Here is a 24487-nt window from a genome sequence, read left to right on the forward strand (position 1 = left end):
TCCCACCAGCAATGTAAGAGCGTTCCTTTTTTTCCACACCCTCTCCAGCATTTGCTGTTTGCATATTTTCTGATGATGTCCATTCTAACTGCTGTGAGGTGATACCTCATTGTAGTTTTGATTTGCAATTCTCTAATAAGTAGTGATGTTGAGCAGCTTTTCATGTGCCTCTTGGCCATCTCTATGGTTTCTTTGGAGAAATGCCTATTTAGGTCTTCTGCTCACTTTTTGATTGGGTTGTTTTTTTGATATTGAGCTGGATAAACTGTTTATATATTTTGGAAATTAGTCCTTTGTCTGTTGATTCGTTTGCAAATATTTTTTCCCATTCTGAGGGTTGTCTTTTCATGTTGCTTATCATTTCCTTTGCTGTGCAGAAGCTTGGAAGTTTCATTAGGTCCCACTTATTTATTTTTTTATTTCCATTATTCTAGGGGGTGGATCAAAAAAGATCTTGCTGTGATTTATGTCGAAGAGTGTTCTTCCTATGTTTACCTCTAGGAGTTTTATAGTGTCTGGCCTTACATTTAGGTCTTTAATCCATTTGGACTTTATTTTTGTGTATGGTGTTAGGAAGTGTTCTAATTTCATTCTTTTACATGTAGCTGTCCAGTTTTCCCAGCACTACTTCTTGAAGAGGCTGCCTTTTCTCCATTGTATATCCTTGCTTCCTTTGTCATAGATTAGTTGACCGTTGTTTATCTCTGGGCTTTCTATCCTGTTCCATTGATCTATATTTCTGTTTTTGTGCCAGTACCATACTGTCTTGATCACTGTAGCCTTGTAGTATAGTTTGAAGTCAGGAAGCCTGATTCCACCAACTCCTTCTTTCCTTCTCAAGATTGCTTTGGCTATTCGGGGTCTTTTGCGTTTCCATACAAATCATAAAATTTCTTGTTCTAGTTCTGTGAAAAATGCCATTGGTAATTTGATAGGGATTGCATTGAATCTGTAAATTGCTTTGGGTGGTATAGTCATTTTCACAATGTTGATTCTTGCAATCCAAGAACATGGTATGTCCCTCCATCTGTTTGTGTCTTCTTTGATTTCTTTCATGAGTGTCTTATAGTTTTCTGAGTACAGGTCTTTTACCTCCTTAGGCAGGTTTATTCCTAGGTATTTTATTCTTTTTGTTGCAATGGTGAATGGGATTGTTTCCTTGATTTCTCTTTCTGATCTTTCATTGTTGGTGTATAGATATGCAAGAGATTTCTGTGTTAATTTTGTATCCTGCAACTTTACCAAATTCATTGATTAGCTCGAGTAGTTTTCTGGTGGCACCTTTAGGATTTTCTATGTATATCATGTCATCTGGGAACAGTGACAGTTTGACTTCTTCTTTTCCAATTTGGATTCCTTTTATTTCTTTTTCTTCTCTGATTGCTGTGGCAAGGACTTCCAAAACTATGTTGAATAGTAGCAGAGAGTGGACATCCTTGTCTTGTTCCTGATCTTAGAGGGAATGCTTCCAGTTTTTCACCATTGAGAGTGATGTTTGCTGTGGGTTTGTCATATATGGCCTTTATTATGTTGAGGTAGGTTCCCTCTATGCCCACCTTCTGGAGAGTTTTTATCATAAATGGCTGTTGAATTTTTTCAAAAGCTTTTTCTACATCTATTGAGATGATTGTGTGGTTTTTATCTTCCAGTCTGTTAATATGGTGTATCACATTGATTGATTTGCGTATATTGAAGAATCACTGCATTCCAGGGATAAACCCCACTTAATCATGGTGTATGATCCTTTTAATGTGTTGTTGGATTCTGTTGGCTAGCATTTTGTTGAGGATTTTTGCATCTAAATTCATCAGTGATATTGGTGTGTAGTTTTCTTTCTTTGTAGTAATTTTGTCTGGTTTTGGTATCAGGGTGATGGTGGCTTCATAAAATGTGTTTGGGAGTGTTCCTTCCTCTGCAATTTTTTTGGAAGAGTTTGAGAAGGAAGGGTGTTAGCTCTTCTCTAAATGTTTGATAAAATTCACCTGTGAAGCCATCTGGTCCTGGACTTTTGTTTGTTGGGAGATTTATAATCACAGTTTCAATTTCATTCCTTGTGATTGGTCTGTTCGTATTTTCTATGTCTTCCTGATTCAGTCTTGGAGGGTTATACCTTTCTAAGAATCTGTCCATTTCATCCAGGTTGTTCATTTTATTGGCATATAGTTGCTTGTAGTAGTCTCTTACGATGCTTTTTATCTCTGCGGTGTCTGTTGTAACGTCTCCTGCTTCATTTCTAATTTTATTGATTTGAGTCCTCTCCCTCTTTTTCTTGATGAGTCTTGCTAGAGGTTTATCAATTTTGTTTATCTTCTCAAAGAACCAGCTTTTAGTTTTATTGATTTTTGCTATTGTTTTCTTTGTCTCTATTTCATTTATTTCTGCTCTGATCTTTATGATTTCTCTCCTTCTACTAACTTTGGGTTTTGTTGGCTCTTCTTTCTCTAGTTTCTTTAGGTGTAAGTTTAGATTGTTTACTTGGGATTTTTCTTGTTTTTTGAGGTAGGATTGTATTGCTATAAACTTCCCACTTAGAACTGCGTTTGCTGCATCCCATAGGTTTTGGATTGTTGTGTTTTCATTGTCATTTGTCTCTAGGTATTTTTTGATTTCCTCTTTGATTTCTTCAGTGATCTCTTGGTTATTTAGTAGCGTATTGTTTAGCCTCCATGTGTTTGTGTTTTTTACGGTTTTTTTCCTGTAATTGATTTCTAATCTCATAGCGTTGTGGTCAGAAAAGATGCTTGATATAATTTCAATTTTCTTAAATTTCCCAAAGCATGATTTGTGACCCAAAATGTGATCTATCCTGGAGAATGTTCCATGTGCACTTGAGAAGAACGTGTAATCTGCTGTTTTTGGATGCAATGTACTATAATATCTATTAAATCTAGCTTGTTTATTGTGTCATTTAAAGCTTGTGTTTCCTTATTAATTTTCTGTCTGGATGATCTGTCCATTGGTGTAAGTGGGGTGTTAAAGTCCCCCACTATGATTGTGTTGCTGTCGATTTCCTCTTTCATAGTTGTTAGCATTTGCCTTATGTATTGAGGTGCTCCTATATTGGATGCATATATATTTATAATTGTTATCTCTTCTTCTTGGATGGATCCCTCGATCTTTATGTAATGTCCTTTCTTGTCTCTTGCAACATTTTTTATTTTAAAGTCTACTTTACATGATATGAGAATTGCTACTCCAGCTTTCTTTTGATTTCCATTTGCATGGAATATCTTTTTCCATACCCTCCCTTTCAGTCTGTATGTGTCCCTAGGTCTGAAGTGTGTCTCTTGTAGACAGCATATATATGGGTCTTGTTTTTGTATCCATTCAACCAGTCTGTGTCTTTTGGTTGGTGCATGTAGTCCATTTACATTCAAGGTAATTATCGATATGTATGTTCCTAGTACCAATTTCTTAATTGTTTTGTTGTTGTTTCTGTAGGTCCTTTTCTTCTCTTATGTTTCCCACTTAGAGAAGTGCCTTTAGCATTTGTTGTAAGGCTGGATTGGTGGTGTTGAATTCTCTTAGCTGTTGCTTGTCTGGAAAGTTTTTGATTTCTCCGCCAAATCTGAATGAGATCCTTGGTGGGTAGAGTATTTTTGGTTGTAGGTTCTTCCCTGTCATCACTTTAAATATATAATGCCACTCCCTTCTGGCTTGTAGAGTTTCTGCTGAGAAATCAGCTGTTAACCTGATGGGAGTTCCCTTGTATGTTATTTGTCGTTTTTCCCTTGTTGCTTTTAATAACTTTTCTCTGTCTTTCATGTTTGTCACTTTGACTACTATATGTCTTGGTGTGTTTCTCCTTGGATTTATCCTGTCTGGGACTCTCCGTACTTGCTGGACTTGGGTAGCTATTTCCTTTCCCATGTTAGGGAAGTTTTCAACTATAATCTCTTCCAGTATTTTCTCAGGTCTCTTCTCTCTCTCTTCTCCTTCTGGGACCCCTATAATGTGAATGTTGGTGCATTTAACATTGTTCCAGAGGTCTCTTAGGCTGTCTTCAGTTCTTTTCATTCTTTTTTCTTTATTCTTTTCTGCATCAGTGATTATCACCATTCTGTCTTCCAGGTCACTTATTTGCCCTTCTGCCTCAGTTAATCTGCTATTGGTTCCTTCTAGTGTATTTTTCATTTCAGTTATTGTCTTGCATATCTCTGTTTGTTTGTTCTTTAATTCTTCTAGGTCTTTGGTAAACTTTTCTTGCAACTTTTTGATCTTTGCATCCAATCTTTTTTCAAAGCGCTGGATCATCTTCACTATCATTATTCTGAGTTCTTTTTCCAGAAGAGTGCCTATCTCCTCTTCATTTAGTTGTTTTTCTGGTGTTTTATCTTGTCCCTTCATCTGGTACAAAGCCTTTTGCCTTTTCATTTTCTCTGTCTTTCTGTGGCTGTGATTTTCAGTTCCACAAGTTGAAATGCTGCTGATACTGCTTTATTCTGCTGTCTGCCCTCTTGTGGAGGAAGCTGTCTAGGAGGCTTGTGGCTGCTTCCAGATGGGAGGGACTGATGGTGGGTTGGGCTGGGTGGGCGGAGCTCAGTAAAACTTTAATCTGATTTGGTGGGTGGAGCTCAGTGACACTTCAATCTGCTTGTCTGCCAATGGGTGGGGCTGTCTTCCCACCCTGGTGGTCGTTTGGCCTGAGACGACCCAGCACTGGAGCTTACAGGCTCTTTGGTGGAGCTAACGCTGGACTCTGGGAGGGCTCATGCCAATGAGCACTTCTCAGAACCCCTGCTGCCAGTGCCCCTGTCTCCTCGGTGAGCCACAGCTGCCCCCCACCTCTGCAGGCAACCCTCCAACACCAGCAGGTAGGTCTGGTTCAGTCTCCTATGGGGTCACTGCTCCTTCCCCCTGGGTCCTGGTGAGCACACTTTTTTGTGTGCCCTCCAAGAGTGGGGTCTCCGTTTCCCCCAGTCCTGTGGAGGTCCTGCAATCAAATCCCACTGGCTTTCAAAGTCTGATTCCCTGGGGATTCCTCCTCCCGTTGCTGGACCCCCAGGTTAGGAAGCCTCACGTGGCGCTCAGAACCCTCAGGATCTGCAGTATAATTGTTCTCCGGCTTGTGAATCACCCACCCAGCATTTATGGGATTTGATTTTAATGCGATTGCGCCCCTCCTACCGTCTCATTGCGGCTTCTCCTTTGTCTCTGGATGTGGGGTGGCTTTTTTTGGTGAGTTCCAGTGTCTTTCTATCAAGGGTTGTTCAGCAGTCAGTTGAAATTCTGGTGCTCTTGCAAGAGGGAGTGAGTGCACGTCCTCCTACTCCGCCATCTTGATTCTTCTCCCTCTCTGTATTATTTAAAAAGTCTTACAACTGGTCTCAATGTCTTGAGCCTTGCTCCTTCCCCTTCTCCCTAAAATCCATTCTCCATGTGGCTCATTCAGAACATGCCTCTCATTGTTATTCCTCTGCTCTGATTAAAAATCCCTTAGTAGTTGTTCTCCCAACACATGAAAGATACAGTCCAAGCTCCTTATTATGGGTTATGAGGACTTTGAAGATCTAGCCCTTGTCTACTTTCTCCTACACCAACCCCACAACTCCTGTCTCTTGTTTCCTGCACACACACAAAATGATCCAGGCTTACCAAACACCTGTTCCCTCAAAGCATCATATTCTCATTTCTCTCTCCCTTCTTCCTGGAAGGCCCTTTCCTTAAAGGCCTTTCCAGCTGCTAAACTCCTACTTATCCTTTAGGATTCACTTCAAGTATGATCTCAAAGAACATCAGATGGGTACCTTTATGATGACATTTACTGTGCTGTATTTTAGTTGTCTTTTTACTTGTCTTCTCTCATATTAAACTATGAGTTCCTTGAGGCATAAGCTGTGTCTTTACTCTGAATCACCACAATCTAGAACAAACAGTGTCTGACACTGAGGAAAGGCTCAATGTTCACTGAGTAAAGAAGTTATGGATATGAACTAATGATGGGTATAATTAACTTTAAGTAGGCTGAAGGTAGCAAGTAAAATCAAACACAGATATCAATAACCCTAATAACCAAAATATACCTGGCCGATATTTTCAGAAAGATAGCTTTTGCATCTCATTTAGTTAGGAACTCAGCACCCCATTTCCTTGTCAACCAACCGAGATAATTAAAAAACACACACACATATACATTCTTCCTGATCTTTCCAGTTCTGTTTTTGTTCTCATTTTCTTGGAGACTCAAGGATTTGAAAACATGTCTGATATATTATGCAGGTAGAATAAAGGAAGAAAACTTATGTCTTAAATTCTTATTAGTTCTTATGTTTTATTGAATGACTTACTTGTGTGCATAACCAACTGATATCAGAGAACGAATTCAAAATAAAAAATGCTTATGGTAAATTCCTCAGCTAAAATTATTTTTTAGAAAAGCCAAATAAGGTGTAAAACATTTCCTTAAGGGGCTGCCCAGACTTGGGATCTTAAAAATATGAAGCAGAAGCATAGAAGAGTCCTAAGATAGTGCAGTGTAAATATTGGGGCATATTGGTCGCAATGATTTAAAACTACGAGGATTAGAAGTGAGGGGTGGGCAAAATGGGTGTAGGTCATCAAAAGGTATGAACATCCATTTACAAAATAAATAAATCCTGGGGATGCAATGTACAGCGTGGTGATTATAGTTAATAATACTGTATTGTATGTTGGCAAGTTGCTAGTTGAATAGATCCTAAAAGTTCTCATCTCAAGAAAAAAAAATTTAACTGTGTGGTGATGGATGCTAACTAGACTTACTGTGGTGATTATTTTGCAATTATACGTATATGCATATATTAAATCATTATGCTGTACACCTGAAACTAATATAATATTATATGTCAATTATAACTCAGGAAAAGAAAAGTAGAAAAAACCACTATTTTGAGGAATAGTGGATTTTTCACCATACAAGACTGAGTAGAACTTGTAATTTATACATAGTAGTATTCATCTCCTCTTTGTTAACACATTGCAGGGTGCTGCTTATGCTCTTCTAAGGAACAGTTGTTCTCTTGCACTGGGAAACAGAGATGGCGTTTCTTAAAAATAATTTTTCTCAACACTATTTTAAGAAATTCACAAATGAGGTCAACTATGCTTCTGTGGAATCCTACAAGGATTCTGGGAGTTACAGTGTAGGTCCTCTGCACAGTTAAGGGGCTCATTCTTTCCTAGCAGCTATCTAGCTAGCACAGAATAGCAATTACAGACCCAAAGCCAACAACCATAGCTGGTTATCTGATAGGGGCAGACTAAGGGCTGGCCATTCACTAATGCCAAGTATTTTTTCTAATTAGATAAGAAAACTTCTTTGAATTGAGGCTCAAACAAAATATATATGTGGTTCTATTTATTAGTGGTTCTGGTTAATTTCTAAACTCTTTATGTGTAATTAACTACCCATGACTTTCTCTATTATGCTGATGGAACATCACTTTACAAAAGAAAAGTCAATATATGGGAGGGCCAAAGTCAGCTTTGCATCTGACTGTGGTGTAAAGGACTTAAAGTGTGAGCCACTGGAGAGAATGCTTCCCCCAAGACAGCACCATGAGAATACATTTATTTCTTGTGTTCAGCCAGTGTAGACGTGGTTTACATGAAGGATGATGTGTTAGGAGATAAAAACCAAATGTTCTTCCAGAGCAAAGTATCTGGCTTAGGAACAGAAATACGAGGGATGCTAAAACAACCAACCCCAAAATAACAATAGCACAAAAACTCCAAAGAACACCATTAGCTGTGACTAAAAAGGCAGCCACAAAATAAAATCATGGCACTTATCCTTTTAAACCCATTTTTCCTAATTAAGGGGAGAAAAACATTTATCAGTACCACTTGGTCCGTGACTGTAAAGAATGTCAACATTTTAATTTTTTCAATTAGCATCTGAAGGGAAAATGAAACAGATGAATACTGAAATTGGTCATGATTTTATAATCATTCTTGATGAAAATGTGGTTACTCCTTTCCTTTCACCTACAGAAATTTCAATAACAAGAGAGACTAAATCATAGTTCTTAATGAATATAGGACAATAGTAGGATGCACTATTGTCCTACATTAGTAGGTTTCAAAATATACCGCTGTATCATACAAGTGATTTTATAGCTTTCTTTTCTTTAAAATAGGCAGCCCAATCCCATGCATCCAGTTTCTCACTAATTTTGTCTACCTAAGAGATTGTTATATTTCTCACATTTTTATATCTTGACTGTATTCAGGGTGGGGGCGGGGAGGAGTCTCTTTCATTATCCAAGGCAGTAGGAGTTGTATGTATGACAAATTGAAGTCTGGCCTCAGCTTTTTTAAACAGTAGACAGACTCTTAAATATCTGAACTTTAAGGTCTTACGTACTGCAAGCTGAGGAGATTTTTATTTTGGCTCTGAGCTCTCTCCCTGCCACCATATGGAACTAGTTTGTCTTTTTCATAATCACTTGAAGAAAATGCAAAATAACCCCCATGGTTCTCTTTCAGAGCCTGGTAGCAATGACTCAATCTGACAGAGTTTCCCAACACTGTTATGTCTTCTGGTTGCTGCTCCAGGGCTGTCTCTGCTTTAACCACGCTCCCTGCCCTGCCCCAACCCTGCTGAAAGGGCTGGGCACCAGCAAAGAGTGATACCAGAGCATGTCTTTTAGCACTGAGTTTAAATGATATAGGTGACATCTTTTGCTGAAAGTAAAGAAAATATTTCTCTTGTCAATCTATATGTAGAGAAAACAGTGTTTGTATTATACTTGCAAACTTCTAGCAAGATTGGGCATTTGTTTGGTGTTATGAACAGGTCACAGGGAGGTATACAGATAATTAGTATTGTAGGAAAAAGAGTAAGGAAAAAACTCAGGAGATGCTACACTGTTCAAAAAGTTTAGTGGAAAAGATTAGCTTTGGAGGCTGTGGAGGACGTGGACTTCTGGGGAGGGAGGAGGAAGATATTTTCAGTAATAGAGATGTGAAATACAGAGCACAATTAAATTGTGGTTATCTAAGATCAAAAAAGATAAGAAATAAAGTGGATTTATCAGTCATTTGAATGTGTTGGGAATGTCAAGTGAAAAGGCAGACAATAAACATTTAGATACTAAGCATTTAAGATAGATTTTTATTCCTTTTTTTCTATTAGTATTTGAAGCTTGAAATTATTTGTTTTCATAAAATGTCCTTTTTATTAAGTATAGAGTTCTACAGTGGGAATTACTAAGGCTGGAAGCCTTGAGATAAAGGCAAGAATATAAAATTTATCTTAGCACAAGGGAAGACGAGCTCTATCTTAGCCTTTCCTAATATAGTAAAACTATCTCTAGTTAAATAATGTTTTCCAATTTTTTTCAAAATAACAACTTCAAGATAAACGTTTTATTCTCCTTCACTCAGGATTGTGCAAGTGTATCCTGGGCTTATAAATGACCAGAACTTTACTGAAATGATCCCTTTCTCCCAAGTCCAAAATCAACCATCTTTCAAGACAAAATATTACGCAGGAAGCCTTTTCTCCTCTTTCTCCTATAAATTGTGATTGCACAGATAACTTGCTTCTCTTGTGGCATATGTCATTTTGCCTATCATAGTATTTCTCTTTATATATGTGTCTTTTCTTCATCAGATTGTAAGCGTTTGATGAGAACTCTTCATGTCTTAGGCATCTTTGTAAACGCCACATGTGATATACATGACACACATTAAATATTTATTAAGTCAATTATGAACTAAGAGTTCAAATTGTTTAGAATTTAAGTTTTACTCATCTCAAGAGTTTGTTTATATGTAGTAACATGTTAACTCCAATAATACAATTATGTTTTACAATTCAAGTCCCATGGGCATTTTTTTCCTAATTTAAAATTTGTCCAATATTAATGACCTGATGGTCTGCTCAAATCATTTTGGGACACTGCTTTAATAAGGATGGAATTAGTTTGTGGCTGCCACCAGACATTGAAGAAATAGCTCATGGAATAATCTATTAAAGCAAACATGAGAAATGAGACCACTGAGTTTGACAAAGGGATCTATATCTATACATGAGTCCAATTCTATTGCATAATTCCCTCTGGAACCTGAGCATTCATTTTAGAGATCTATTTCAAAAGCTCCACCTTCTTTGTTAGAGGATAGAGGGCTTGTTTTCCAATGCTGAATCTTAGGACTGTGATTTCTGTTAGAGGATGCTGTATTAAATCTGTGTCATTATGGGTAACATTATTTTTCATATGTTGGAGATATATTTTGTTACTCCATTGTCCACAGGTGAACAGATTATGTACTTATCTGCAACAGCATGTCAACGAGTATGTGAGAAAATGATAGGAAAGTTTATGTATGATGAAAGTTGGTACACCTACTAAAAAAAACGAGTGAACATATGCCTATGACAGAGAGCTGTATGACAATGATCTACATTCACAGTTACAAATCTGTAAGCAGGAAAAGTTCAAAAGAAATTTCAGAAGAAAGGAGGATATAAGTAGGAAGATTAAAAGATTAATAACATACAGTTTGACTAATTAAGAATTCAGAACATGATAGAGATTGAGAGATACTTAGACATAAAGATCACTAAGATATAGGTGGTTTGGTACAAAGTAAGTATGAATGAAGAAAATAACTGACAATAAAGTCATTAACCAAAATTTTTCCTTCTTTCCTTTATCTCCCACTCCCTACAAACAAATAAATATATAAAATATTAGCTTCTGAAGAGTAGAACTGTGTCATGTATATTTGTATACGTATGTCTACAGAACTCAAGAGATAGTGTAGGAGAACAGGGTTTGGAACTTAATTGCCTGGGTTTGCAACGTAGCTCTTATCCTTTCTGATCCTCAGTTGCCTCATCTGTAAAATGACTCTAATAGTAGTAATGTCCTTCTAATATTGTTGTGACAATTAAATGAAGTAATACATATAAAAGCCTTGAAAAGATTGTCAAATGTAGAGTACTTATGAATATTAATGAAAAATTAAACAAAGAAACCAAACTTCTCTAACCAATAACTATAAACTACACAGAAGCACAGTAAACATGAGTTACATGACTAAGTCTGCAGTAAATAAGCAAAACGTATATGACACTGATATACACACGCATACTGAGAGTGATGGAAACAGTGAGATAGACTTGCAGCTAATTAAGACGTATGTAGGCAATAGCTGGAGAAATTCAAGATGAAAAAGACCAACTTTTCTAAATCCATAGGCCTCATTTCCTTTGCAAGTTTTTCTCATTTTTATATAGAGCAAGCAGAATACTAAGCACAGAGAACAAGAAACCAGAGTCGCTTTGCTGACTGACTACCTGATTCAAGGTCTACGTTATTTTAAACCTAGATGTCTGAATAACAATCCTTTAACTCAAATATTTATTCTTTAATAAATTAAAATTCCAGTCTTTTGAGAATCTTATGTTTTTCTTGCCATTTAATAGGGTGCTTTATTGGCTGAATCCAAAATGTGTATTTTTTCCTTTCTTTACTCATAATTGATACTTGGAAAAATCCCTGAAAAGATTGCCCACTCCAACCTATCCTTTAATTCTGATCTCTACTTCCCAAAAGCTTCTTTTATGACACTGTCTTCCTTAATTGGCATCATTTGTTCTCAAATGGAATTGAATCATTGGGGAATCAACAGAATTTGTGTAGTATATTAATCTAACCATTATTTAAGAAGGAATACCTTATCTTATTTGCTTCTTAAGCCTCAGACACCCTGACGTAGACATGTAATTTGATAGATATCTTTGAACATGTTTAGTGGAAGATGTGCAAGTGTGAAAAATGCCTGAGATAGCAAGGGTCATGGGAATCTGTGCTGTGATTAAGAAAGATACATTTCCAGTTAGAGAAAACCTCAGCCCCACAGGAGAAACTTTAGAGAACCTAGTTTCACTTCTTCCCTGATTCTGATTGTTGTATATAGCATTAGCTTCCATTATGCATGTTTAAATTATACACTAATTTTTCATCTGTTTTGACAACATATATTTTAATGTCCTTTCTTTGACTTACAAATCTTAATATAATGTAGAAGTTTGATAAAAATGAGTTTATTAGCCACCCAGGGCTTCTCAAACTCTTGACACACGAAACACTGTTAACAGTGACTCATTTCAAAACCCCAGTAAAACACAGCTCTCAGTTTTTCTCAGTGATATGAAGATTGCATTTGTTCAAAATTCATGATGGATACTTCCTCCATATAAACCAAATAGTGAACTCACGCTCTCTTATCTCTGAGTGCTTTTCCACAGTGCTGAGAGAGTACACTCTATTCTGTACATTTAAAAAAAAAAACAAAACTATTTTCATGAAAGTTTGACAATGAAACCATACTTCTCAAAGTTCAGAAATACACATTGTAGTGATTCTCTGTTTTAGTTCTAAATAAAAATAACGTTCTTCTAGTATTCCTCCCCTTTCTAAGAATACATAAAAAAAAAGAGTGCCAAATGAATTACATGGCACTAAGACCCCTGTAAAGAACACTAACAGTCCCTTAAACTTATTTCAGTTCCCTTGGCACCATGTGTGCCTGACACAGTCAGTTCTGAGTGAGCGGCTCACTGACCAGACCTCTACTGGTGCCTGAAAGACCAGGCCAGCAGCCATCTCAGAGAGTTTATGGGTTTGCTTTTTAACCAAAAATTAAGTCAGGACCTTGTAAAACTTATGATTGAAATTGGTAAATCTTTTTAGTATAAACAAGTTCAAGGGAGGTAGATTTGTTCTCATTTTTATTTTCTGTTTAAAGAGCAGCAAGAAACTTTCTTTCCAGCATCCCCTAGGGGAAGGCAGAGGAAGAGGAAAGGGTGAGTAGAATGTTGAAAGCCATTGAGAGACACTGCCTGAGGTTTTTTGCAAAGAGGAAATACTTTCTCTTATTGTACTTGGACAATGCGTTGCTATAAGTTCTGCAAATAAGGCTCCAGCATGCATAAGCAGATTCCTCTGTTGACCAAAATCATCAGTGTACTTATTTCTCTCCACAATTAATGTTAAGATAGAGTCCAAACTCCTTATCAAGTAATATGGCTTTCCTTTTCTGTACTACAGTGACCCTCTACATACAAGATACTTGCTTTTGTCTAGCTAAGGCAGGCTCTCTCCCACTTCTCGGTGTTTGTCTACATTGCTCCTTCTGGCTGGAATCTCAAGACTTTCCTCCTTCTGCCACCATCCTCCAAACATACCTCACGAACACTTACTCATACTTCACAAATAACTGAGAATTTTCTTCATGAAGCCTTTCCTGGTCCCCTTCAATCTCCTCCAATGTACTCCCATCCATACTCAACCCCAGCCAAAACGACCGCTTCTCTTTAGTGCCCAACTATAGCCTAATCCCAAAGGTTCTTACTGTGGAGCTGAATCACACATAAACGTATGCAAAATTTTGTGCTTATTCATTTATTCTGGCGAGAAGATGTGTAGCTCCAACAAATTTTTTAAAAGGTCTATGATTCCTTGATCAAAACTCAAAACAGTACAAAACAAAAAACCAAATGGGCATGCTAAAACACACTGCAGCTGAAACTTTTATTTTAAGCCAATTATCCCATGTTTTCTTCTTTCTCTTCAACTATTAGCCCCACAAGACCAGCAAGGATGATGTTTCCTTTTAGTGTCATAAAAGTGTTATTTCTGCATCAGCATCACCTGGGTGTACTTGGTAGGCTTGAGATACCTAGGTACTATCCCAGGATCAGAATCTCTGGATGTGAGATTCAGATATGCACACCTTAGACAAACATCTTAGTTGACTATATGCGCACTTAAGTTTGGAAATAATTGAGTAGTACCAGGGAAATAACAGCAACATGATAAATGTTTGGTGGCTGGCTGGTTGGCTGCATAAATGAATGAATGCAGACTCTGATTTCAAAAGAACTGTAGAAACTTTTAAGAGAGTAATTTTAGTGAAGTTATATAAATTAAAGCAAAACCATATCCAGTTAAGAGAGAAATAAAATAATTATGAATATTGGATGATTACATATTTAATAATTATTATTTATTAATAAGCCAAGGAAATATTGACTTAATGTCTCTAATTATCAGCATATGTTCTATAGGTGATGATAAAGAAGCATACAATATTCAGATGTAATTCTTCTGCTAAGGAAGGTATACTAGGTATACTTTAAAAATCAGATTATAAATAGGTACAAACAATTCATTTGATCTTTAACACAGCTGTTATTTTTAAAGCATAGTTCATTAAAATAATTATTTTATAACAATATTGTGACCTTTAATTGATTACATAATGACTTCTGATCTTCAGATCTGGAAAATTCTCTCTAGAATTGATCATAAGCACATGAGAGGGAAGAGAAGTGTTTTTCATTTGCAGCCTAAAAATGAATAAGACTAGGATGAACTGGGAGATTGCCATGTATACATTACTAATAAGAAAAAAAAAATCTAGTTGTACACTCTAAATATATGTCAATTATATCCCAATAAAAGTTCTAAAAAAATGAATAAGACTAACATTATTCTTTATCCAGGTGTTTAGTTGAGCTTCTAACTGAGGCAGGTAATAAAATAACACTTTTGATTCTTTCAATAGAGAATGAGCAGACCAGCATAAGCATTGGCATTTGTAATGTTAGTAACAAAAGAGACATATCTAAGCATTTTACAGTATTTGGCATGGAGGTAATGCTCAATTAATATTAGGTAAAGTTGATTGCTATGATGATACTATCAGTACTGAATTCACAGTTGAGTATTTAATGTTGATATTTGTTGATACTTGGCATAATTATTTTAAATGGTTTTATAACTGTTTATGGTTGAAATGAGTAAAGGCTCTTGAAAGAAAAAAATCATCTAGAGAGAAAAAGCACTGTATTAGTTACAGGGTAGTCAATATTTTATATTGCCATTTTCATCATTTAAAAGTTTTTTACTCAAAAATATAATTAACTATAATATAATAATAAAATATAATTAAAATATAATTAAGTATAATTGTCATTTTCATCATTTAATTTTTTACTCAAAAAATATAATTAACTTTTTTACTCAAAAAGTATAATCTTGTACTTTCTGATAAGCTGTCAGTTATTTACCTGTGAGTTCTAAAAAAATCACAGTTTACTGTCACCTAGTTGCAGGTATCAAAATTGCAGGCAGAGTACCTAGTCCTTGTAACCCACAAACTACTTATTGGTGACAGCAACACAGTAATCTTTTCCAGGATTAATTGGCCTATGAGATAAAATATGTTGTGTATGGTATGTGGATAAGGTATGTTTATTTTATCAACACTTTATTTCATTTGTTTGGCATCATGTAATATAGAAATTCTTGCATAACTTTTGCAGGTAAAAAATAAATAAATAAACAGAAGAAACTGCAGCTGAATAGATCAAGGAACTGAATCTCATCCAAGCAACAATCAAAGAAACTAAAGGACACAGTACTTTATTAAAAACCTTACACGGAAGCTGTCATATGCTGCCAATCTATACCATAAACCTCTGAGGACAGGAATTTTGACCTGGTCTCTGAATTTCTAGCATCTAGATCAATAATTGCCATATAGTAATCAGCGGTGTTTGTTGAATGCACAAAAGATATCTCTGTTGATGTGTCTTTCATATATTCATTAGAAAGTGCTTCCTTTCCAGACATACGCCAAGCATTGTGGAGAGGTCCCTGCCCGCCTAGAGGTGGCAGTCTAGTAAGAAGGAATGGCCCATTAGAACCCAGTGTGGCAAGGACTCTGATAAAGGTAGGCACAGAGCACAGGGAAAGCACACAGAAGGGGCTCCTTAACCAACCTAAAAAGCAGAGCTCTACAGTCTCAGCTAAGACTTAAAGAATAAAGAAAATCAAGTCAGGAAAGAGGTTAAGCTCTTGAAGGACAAGGGTTGAGCTGTGTGGATCTGTCTCACCCACGTCTTGCACATTGTTGTTGCTCATATTTATTGAACAGAGTAATAAAAACACTGAGTGAAAAAAAAATTGGGATGTGAGAAAAGACCACGCAGATGGGCTGCCCTTAGAGTAGTTTCTCACATATTACTAGTTGTCTGGCTCTCCTTTTCGCTCTTAGCATCATACTTCATCATTACCCCTTTACATTCTATGCTTAAACAATATCTTACTACTTGCAGTTCTCCTAACAAGACATGCTGGGTCTCACGAGCTTTCACATGTACTATTCACTCTTCTACCTCCAACTTGAACTATTTCTCCAGCAAATTCCAATTTGCCATTTTTATGTCAACTTAGGTCACCCCTTGGAGGCCTTCCTAACTCCCTAAAATTGATTAGATCCCTGTATTCATGCCACACTTTGTCTTTATCCCCAAACTCACTATGTTCATGGCATTGTAATTGCCTGTTTAACTGTCTACTGTCTACCCATTCCCCTAGCCCCACTACACATGAATATAGACATGTGTGAACACACACATACATGACTGTACTGAAATATCTCTGGACATTTTACCCTAGGATAGCACATAATAGAAAATAACAAATATTTTCTTCATTGAAGATAGTGCCTTCATCTTTTCAGTGGTGGCCAACATTTAGGAAGACCCCAGCAGTGGGATCACAGGACATCTCTCCAGATTATTTCCTGGAGGCAGCATTAGCTGGTTCTAGCAATCTCTGCCAACCTGTAAGTTTCTCAGACAGAAGTTATCTGAGTCCCAGCACTACTCATCCCGGAGCAGGAATCCTGGGAATCCTGAGACCTAGCAGCACCAAGGCATTTGTTTTTGTTGTCTTGGAAAAACGTTAAGCCTCTAGAGACTGACATTATCTGCATTAAAGTCAAGAGATTTCCTGACCCTTATAAGGCCTGAAGAAGGTACCAAGTGACTTTGTGAGACCATGCCTTTTCCTCTTGAATATTTCATTTCAGTCAAGGAGTATAAAATCCAAATTTTGTTGAATAAAACAATTCCTTCTCTGTTTCAAGAGGTATAACCACAACAAAAATCATGTAGTCTAAATAAAAGTAATACACCTCCCAAGTTGGAGAAATTATTTTAAAATACAAATAAAACTACTTAAAGCCTTAGATTTGATATCCAGGCTAAAAATTCAAGAGGGTAGAAACTTCCAGGAGATTCCCTATATATATATTTTTTTCCACCTTGATAAATCCAGAACTGCTATAAGAAATAAAATTCCTCTTAGTATTTCAACACATCTGCTACTGGTTCCAGCCAGGACAATGCAGCCCAGAGGATCAGAGAAATGAAAAACATTTCACTAAAAAGTGAAACAAGTTTTGCAATACCTACAAAAATGCAGGGCTTAAATTTACATGGGAGGCTCAAGAGAATTCTTTTCAATCCACACTAATTTGTTTTGTCCTTGAAAAACATACATGGCATGGGAATTCTTTAATGATTGAAAGAAAAGGGTTTTGGAATTGGAAAGACTTCATCCTTCCTTCCTCATTTTACTTCTGAGGACCTGAAACTTGGAAGAGTGAAGTAGCTTGTCCAAGGTCATTCAGAAAAGTAACTACAGATCCAAGTCTAGAGTTCATGTCTCTTGATTCCCAATACAATACTTTATCCGTTACATAAAACTGCTTCCCAATAAAGATCTTGGCCAAATATAAACTTTGTGCAAAAAGATGTTTAATTGGCAAATTATTTTCAAGATTTTTTTTTTTTTTGTAATTTTGTTTAAACATCTTATTCATCTTTTCATGTGGAATCTCTTATAGAACAAGGCTTTAACATAGCCATAGTGAGTTCTTCCCTGAAAGTATCATTCATTCCCAACAAATAATAGGGAGATAATAAAATGAGAAGAATATCCCCAAACTGTGCACTATAAATATTATGGTAAGATTATAACTATATTCTAAAAGTTACATTAATTGGTGAAACATTATCATTCAGACTTTGTGAATACAAACTTTCTATTGGTTGAAAGAAGGACTATCTTTAAGCTTGCCATTATACTATTTGTGATAGAGGATTTATTAATTGAGTTAATATAAAAAGACAAAGGAATTAACTTAGAGGACAAACTGTAACCAAGAATGGAAAAAATTAACATGCAAAGTCACTTGATAAAATCACATGCAAAATTTACCTCCAACTGGTAAATCGTTATCTTTTCAGACATAATAATATAACCCAATGTACTCTGTAAATGTCTGAGGCACTAGCAAGGGGAAGGCCAAAAGGATATTGTAGTAAGTCCCCACAACCACTTCAACCAACATAGATCAGCTTTATGTATTTTATAACTTACGATATTTTTGTAAGAATTTTCTTTGAGACTACATACTCCATTGCAAAAAACCCTCACAAAACTTTGTGATTAAACTTAACCCAACCAATAATGAGACTAAAATGACCTTTGGTGCCTTCAATGTGATAAAATGGGAAGTACACAGTATTGTTTACCTAGCATTCTTGTCAAGAAGATTTAATTTGAATCTCATCAAGAAGAAATAATCAGATAAATGAATAAAGAGACATTTCTGAGGAAAACTGACCTGGATTTAAAAAAAAAAAAAACAAAAACCAATGGTGAGTGTGTGGTAGACTGCTCTAGGTAAAAGGTGACTAAAGAGATCCCAGATGCAATGAGTGAACATGAACTGGGTCCTGAATCCAAATAAATAAATAGATAAATACCGATCAGTAAAAGACATTTTTGGGTCAGTGGTGGTGGGGTTGGATTTCAATGTAGAAATATACTAAATTTTTATTGAATAAATAATAAATTTCTCGGGTGTGATAAAATTGAATTAAGCAATAAAACATATCTTTCATGGTCATATGGCACTTAAGTTTGTCCAATATCAAGTATGTTTTCATACTCTTTCTGATTGGATGCATATAACAAAATGGTGACAACTACAGGAGAGAGGACATTACTCCCACTTAAAGATGAGAAAATTGAGGTATAAAAGTATTGGTGATTTGCCCAAGGTATAGCTAGATTGTGTTATTGTCAACTTGGTTAACCTGAGAACTATGTTTCTCGGAATCTCCTTCTTCGTATGTTCCAAGTTAGAGTTGGCCCAAAGAGGACTTTGTATGAGATTTGGAAGGTAGAAGTGAAGCAGTGGTCCACCTCTCAGATTATCATTAGATATGGTGATGCTCTGGGTCAGAGGTGCCCAGCAGTTCTCAGCTTGTCCTCTCTTCCTCTCTGCATCCAGCTTGCCTCCCCCATGCTGGCAATTTGTACAGATTCAACACCAGATGTTTGATTACACAACTCTAGGTAACACAGCTATGGCTTTCCTTAGCTCTGCCCTGCTGTGATATCTAAGCTGGTAGCTGGATTTCGTAGCTGGACGTGCCTGGTTTCTAGAATTTTCCTGCTGGCTCCAGCTTGTCCACCACGGCACTGCGGTATATGTGTTAGTGACCCTACCTCTGATTACCCACCTTCATCTTCCAGACTTCACTTCCCCAGCTCATCTAACATTTGTATAAGGTGGAATTTGTATAATAAATCTCTTATTTCCAAATACACATCATGGCTTTCTTTGTTTCCCTGACTGAACACTGACTGATATAACCAAGTTGGCTTTATGGATAGTGAAGCCAGACTTCACTATTTAATAGCTTCCACATCTTCTGATTCCTATTCCAGAGCTCTTTACAGTAGATCATAGCATCTCCCTAAACCCACAATTAAACTTTTATTTCTTTTAAGCATTTCATGTGGTGGTGGTCATGTACTTGTTTTTTAACTCTAAGTTTTAGGACCAGAAAATACCAGCAAAGTTTTAATGAGAAGAAAAAGGTCACTGTAAGCCCTAAACTGATGGAAAATCTTACTGAAGTATTTTTTTAGAGAGATCAAAACTTAATAATTTATCAAAGAACTGAAGGGGAAAAAATAAAAAAGAAATGTATACATAAAAGTAATTTTATTCTAGTAAATAAGTTCTGAGCTGCAAGGAGCCTTATAAATACTTTAATTTATAGGACAGAAAATTGAGAGATGAGATAATGTGTCCCTGGACATTCAGATTATTAAAGACAGAAATGGAGTTGGAAGAAACATATTCTATCCCTTAGAATATGTGCTTTGAGTGTATTTAATTCCAGAAATTAACTGATAGATTTCCCTTTACTGAAGGATGGCCATAGGTGGGCAGTTATGAGATCAAAGCTCAAATTGTGACTTCTACTCATATTGGTACCTGTGACTGTATGTGAAGTATCACACCTCAATATTCTAATGTAAAACAAGGTGTCTGGGGCATAGTATGTATTCAACAAATATTAACTATTAATAATAATTTGACTGGCTTAGGTATGTATCTTGAATTTTGATAAAAAAGGTTTCCAGGTTCTAGAAACTTAGAAATTAGTGGGAAAGATCATACACACAGTTATTTAATAAACACTTGTTAATGACCTAATAGAATATGGATACTAGATAGTTATTCACAAATTGTTATGGATCTGTGGGACAGCAAAGCATCCAAACTGACCTGAGAATGAAGGTGATGCATTTCTCTGGGAAATCAGTGTAGAGAGATTTATAAGTGAATGATCTTAGGATCGATTCCTGTGGCAGAGTGAAGACAGCAGTACTGAGCAGAAGGAGAAGTTGGGCTCACGTGCAATCACAGTGAACTCAGCTAATCTCAACTGAAATTCTGGACCTTGGATAGACCTTCAGAATTGTCCTGAATTAGGGCAAGTGGTTCTTAACATACTCCTATACTGACTAGTCATCCGTACAGATGGATGCAATCTGTCTGTACGAAAGAGCAATAACCTTCAATGACATGACTTTCTTCAATCACAGGCATACCGAGGCAGGGGACCTTGGCTACAAGCTGTTAGCCAGCAACATTCTCAAGAAGTGGGAGAAGGAGTGTTTCAGTTCCAAAGAGAGGCTATAAGTGAGAACAGCATGTACCATAGTAGGTATCAGGGAAGGCTTCCTAGAATAAACAGAAATCTTAAAGATTTAGATGTATCCAAATTTGGGTTTAGGGGACTTCTCTGGTTACACAGTGGTTAAGAATCCGCCTGCCAATGCAGGGGACATGGGTTCAAGCCCTGGTCTGGGAAGATCCCACATGCCGCAGAGCAACTAAGCCTGTATACCACAGCTACTGAGCCTGAGCTCTAGAGCCTGCAAGCTGCAACTGCTGAGCCCGCATGCCACAACTACTGAAGCCTGCATGCCCTAGAGCCCGTACTCGGCAACAAGAGAAGCCACTGCACTGAGAAGCCTGAGCACTGCAATAAAGAGTAACCCCCACTCACCACAGCTAGAGAAAGCCCACATGCAGCAAGGAAGACACAATGCAGACAAAAAACAAACAAAACAAAACAAAATCGCATATATATGGAATCTAGAAAAATGGTACTGATGAATCTAGTGGCAGGGCAGGAATAAAGATGCAGACATAGAGAACAGACTTGAGAACAGAGAGGGGGAAGCGGAGGCTGGGAATGTAGTGAAAGAATAGCATTGACATATACACACTACCAAATATAAAATACATAGCTAGTGGGAAGCTGCTGCATAACACAGGGAGATCAGCTCCGTGCTTTGTGACAACCTAGAGGGAGGGGATATGGGGATATATGTATACATGTAGCTGATTCACTTTGTTGCACAGCAGAAACTAACACAACACTGTAAAGCAATTACACTCCAATAAAGATGTATAAATAAAAAGTTGGGTTTATGTGTACAGGGTAAGGATATAGCATAAATAAAGGCATGGATGCTTAAGGGAAATTGCAAGTAGTTTCTGGATCATAATCACAATGAGGGGGGTATCTGGTTGGATGAGGTTGGGGGAACAGTATGATAGGAATAGCTGAATGAGTAGGTAGGACCAGGTCAGGAAGAGTCTTAGGTGGCAGACTTTAACCTGTAGATATTTTAACACTGTTGAAATATGTGAAGGATGGCAGAGACCAAGTCAGATCGTCTTTCAGAAAAAAAAATCTCAATAATAGTGTGGAAGATATATTTGAGAGCATCAAGACTGGAGGCAGGAAGGCTTTATAATAGCCTGGGTGTTAGATGATGAGGATCTGGATAATACTACCTCTCTAGAGGAAGTATTTAATCATTTCATGTTGATCGTGTGTTATTTCACATGATGTGTTTATCATGACACTCTCACATTATTGTTTTTTTCTTATTTATATTCTCTTGGGTTCTATAGATTTTATTTTCTATCTGAGAAAATCATTTGGACTTTCCTTGGAGGATAGAAGGAAAATATGCGTATTACATGTGCATTTGTAAGCTCATCAATCTACTCACAACATTTACTTTTAATCAATATGTGTCTAGAGCATGAGAAAAATCTATTTAAAAATTTTTTTGGTTTAGACATTATGGCCACAGCTATTACAAGAGTTTTCAAAATATAATTTCTATTAAGATAAAATATTTTAAAAAAGAAAACAAAAATTTCTGAATTTAATTTGAAAGAGGAAAAACATAGAAAATGTAATAAAAGCCCACCATGAATTCCATAGTTTTGATTTCAGTTGGAATTTAGTTGATTTAGTTGGACTTTAGTTTAATTTGAGGAGGTCAATTGACCAAACCCTCATCAAAGTTTCTTCATCTTTAAAATGTGTCTTATAACACTTAGCTCAAAATCCATTCTAAGGATTAAATGATTATAGCATTAAAAATCATTTCATAAATTATAAAATACTATACAAGTGTTAGCATTAATTCCTTTAGTAATTTATGACAATGAGGCATCCAAATTCAGAGGGAAGAGAAATGAGAACAAGCACAGAAAAGCAAAGCTGGACATCTGGAGTCCTGCCTTGAGGCCACCCATGGTGTTAGTGGGCCTGGAGAATCAGCGTTGGGCATGAGTGAAGATACAGGTGGAGAGGGAAGTCACAAGGGTGTAGCTTCTCTTTTTAAGCTTCTGTTTGATTTTCTTTGAAAGAGTGAATAACGCCAGTTTACACTGTGCTTATTTTAACTAAGCTTTCACCAGAACAGGCATTATGTTTTAATGAGTCTTAATTTCTCATTTGATGCCAACATGAACCTTATTATTTAACTGCATGAGAAGGTGATGATTACAGACCTATTTTCTGCTGAGTCTTGGCAGGAAAGAGGGCCAGAGCCATCAGCATTATTACAGTAGCATTACAGAATGGTAACCACACTGAACTAGGAAGGAGTCAAACATCCCATATTTAAGACTTTCTCCCTCTTTGGGCAAAAATATTGCATATTTCTGAACCTCAGCCTTCTTTTCTTTAAAACCAGAGTTTTGGAATTAAATTATTAAGTTCCTTTTGGATTTATAATTCCAATTCTCAAGGTTCACAATTCTCTCAAGAGAGAAGAATGGAGATCTCAGTTTTCGCCTCACTTTAGCTTTTGGATCACAGATCTGCGTCATTTGAGTGAAGATCAGGATTACAAAGATGTTCAAGGACTGGGAAATGCTCAGTGAGGGCAGTGGGCATCGTAAGAGGAAGTAAGTGTGCCTTCCTCATGCAGATGCTAGAATGACATTCATACCATGTACCCTGAAGCCTACTTCACATGTCTCCAGCCCTCCTAAACCTGCCCACTCTTTGTACCCTTAATATCACCCCAGCCTCATACGCATGTGCGTGCGCACGCATGCATGCACACACACATGCACACACACACACACGAACTGAGAGACATTTTGGAAAAGAACCAAAGCAAATTCTTCAGGAGCCTAGAAAAAGACTAGACTAATTATTTGCTAGTCCTATTGTCAGGTTGTCTGACATTAGCCAAGTTTCATATAGTTTCAAGTTTCAGCTCAAAACATTTACATAAGAGTACCCCTGATGTTTTATAGTAGTTTTTCTTGTTATAAAACTCTCAAAATATTGACCTCCTTGGAAGCATTTCTTCTTACACTCCATCACATTTTATAAATGTCTCTTCTTTGGTTGTCCCCACCATGAGACTATCAACTCTTTAGATCTATTTCTCATCTTCTGTTGTGGTGACATCATCACTGTTTGTTAAGAAAATGATTATCATGTCTCCAAGGATATAATCCCATACATAATCCATTAAAATAAAATGAGATGTGTTCATAAAAGAACTGTAGATTTAAACTCCTAAACGATAGTACATGTCACAAAGAGAAATAAGCAGCAGAAACAGCTGAACTATGAGGAGATGGCCACACAGGCTGGAAATAAAGCATAAGGCCTTGGTCACTGTCGCTGCATTTTGCTTGAAGCAGTGTGCCAACCCTTTAACACACACAATCGTGTTTCCAAGACCAATGTCGCGTAGCCGCAATATCAAGAGTTTAAAATAATTGTAACCCTAATTTACTGTTTATTTAATTTACAAAACTGAGTCACACACAATTATTAAGGACCTGCCACGTGCCAAATATTGCATTTATGGATAGTGATATAAAAGTAACTGAAATATACTTCCTGTTCTCAAGGAAGGCCAACCAGTTATTTAGTGACCTAGTTTGTAACAAGGCTAAACTGTGAGGTCTGGGAGACTAGTGACCTCATCACTGTCTG

At 36.7% G+C, this 24487-nt stretch overlaps 1 protein-coding gene across 4 annotated transcripts in view; it reads right to left on the reverse strand.

The window, feature by feature from the left end:
- ANGPT1 (angiopoietin 1) overlaps positions 1-24487 on the reverse strand; it is a 266903-nt gene that overhangs the window by 16224 nt on the left and 226192 nt on the right. The gene's annotated exons all lie outside the window — the stretch shown is intronic.

The sequence above is a fragment of the Hippopotamus amphibius genome, chromosome 5, assembly GCF_030028045.1.
Source record: "Hippopotamus amphibius kiboko isolate mHipAmp2 chromosome 5, mHipAmp2.hap2, whole genome shotgun sequence".
Classification (NCBI taxonomy): domain Eukaryota; kingdom Metazoa; phylum Chordata; class Mammalia; order Artiodactyla; family Hippopotamidae; genus Hippopotamus; species Hippopotamus amphibius.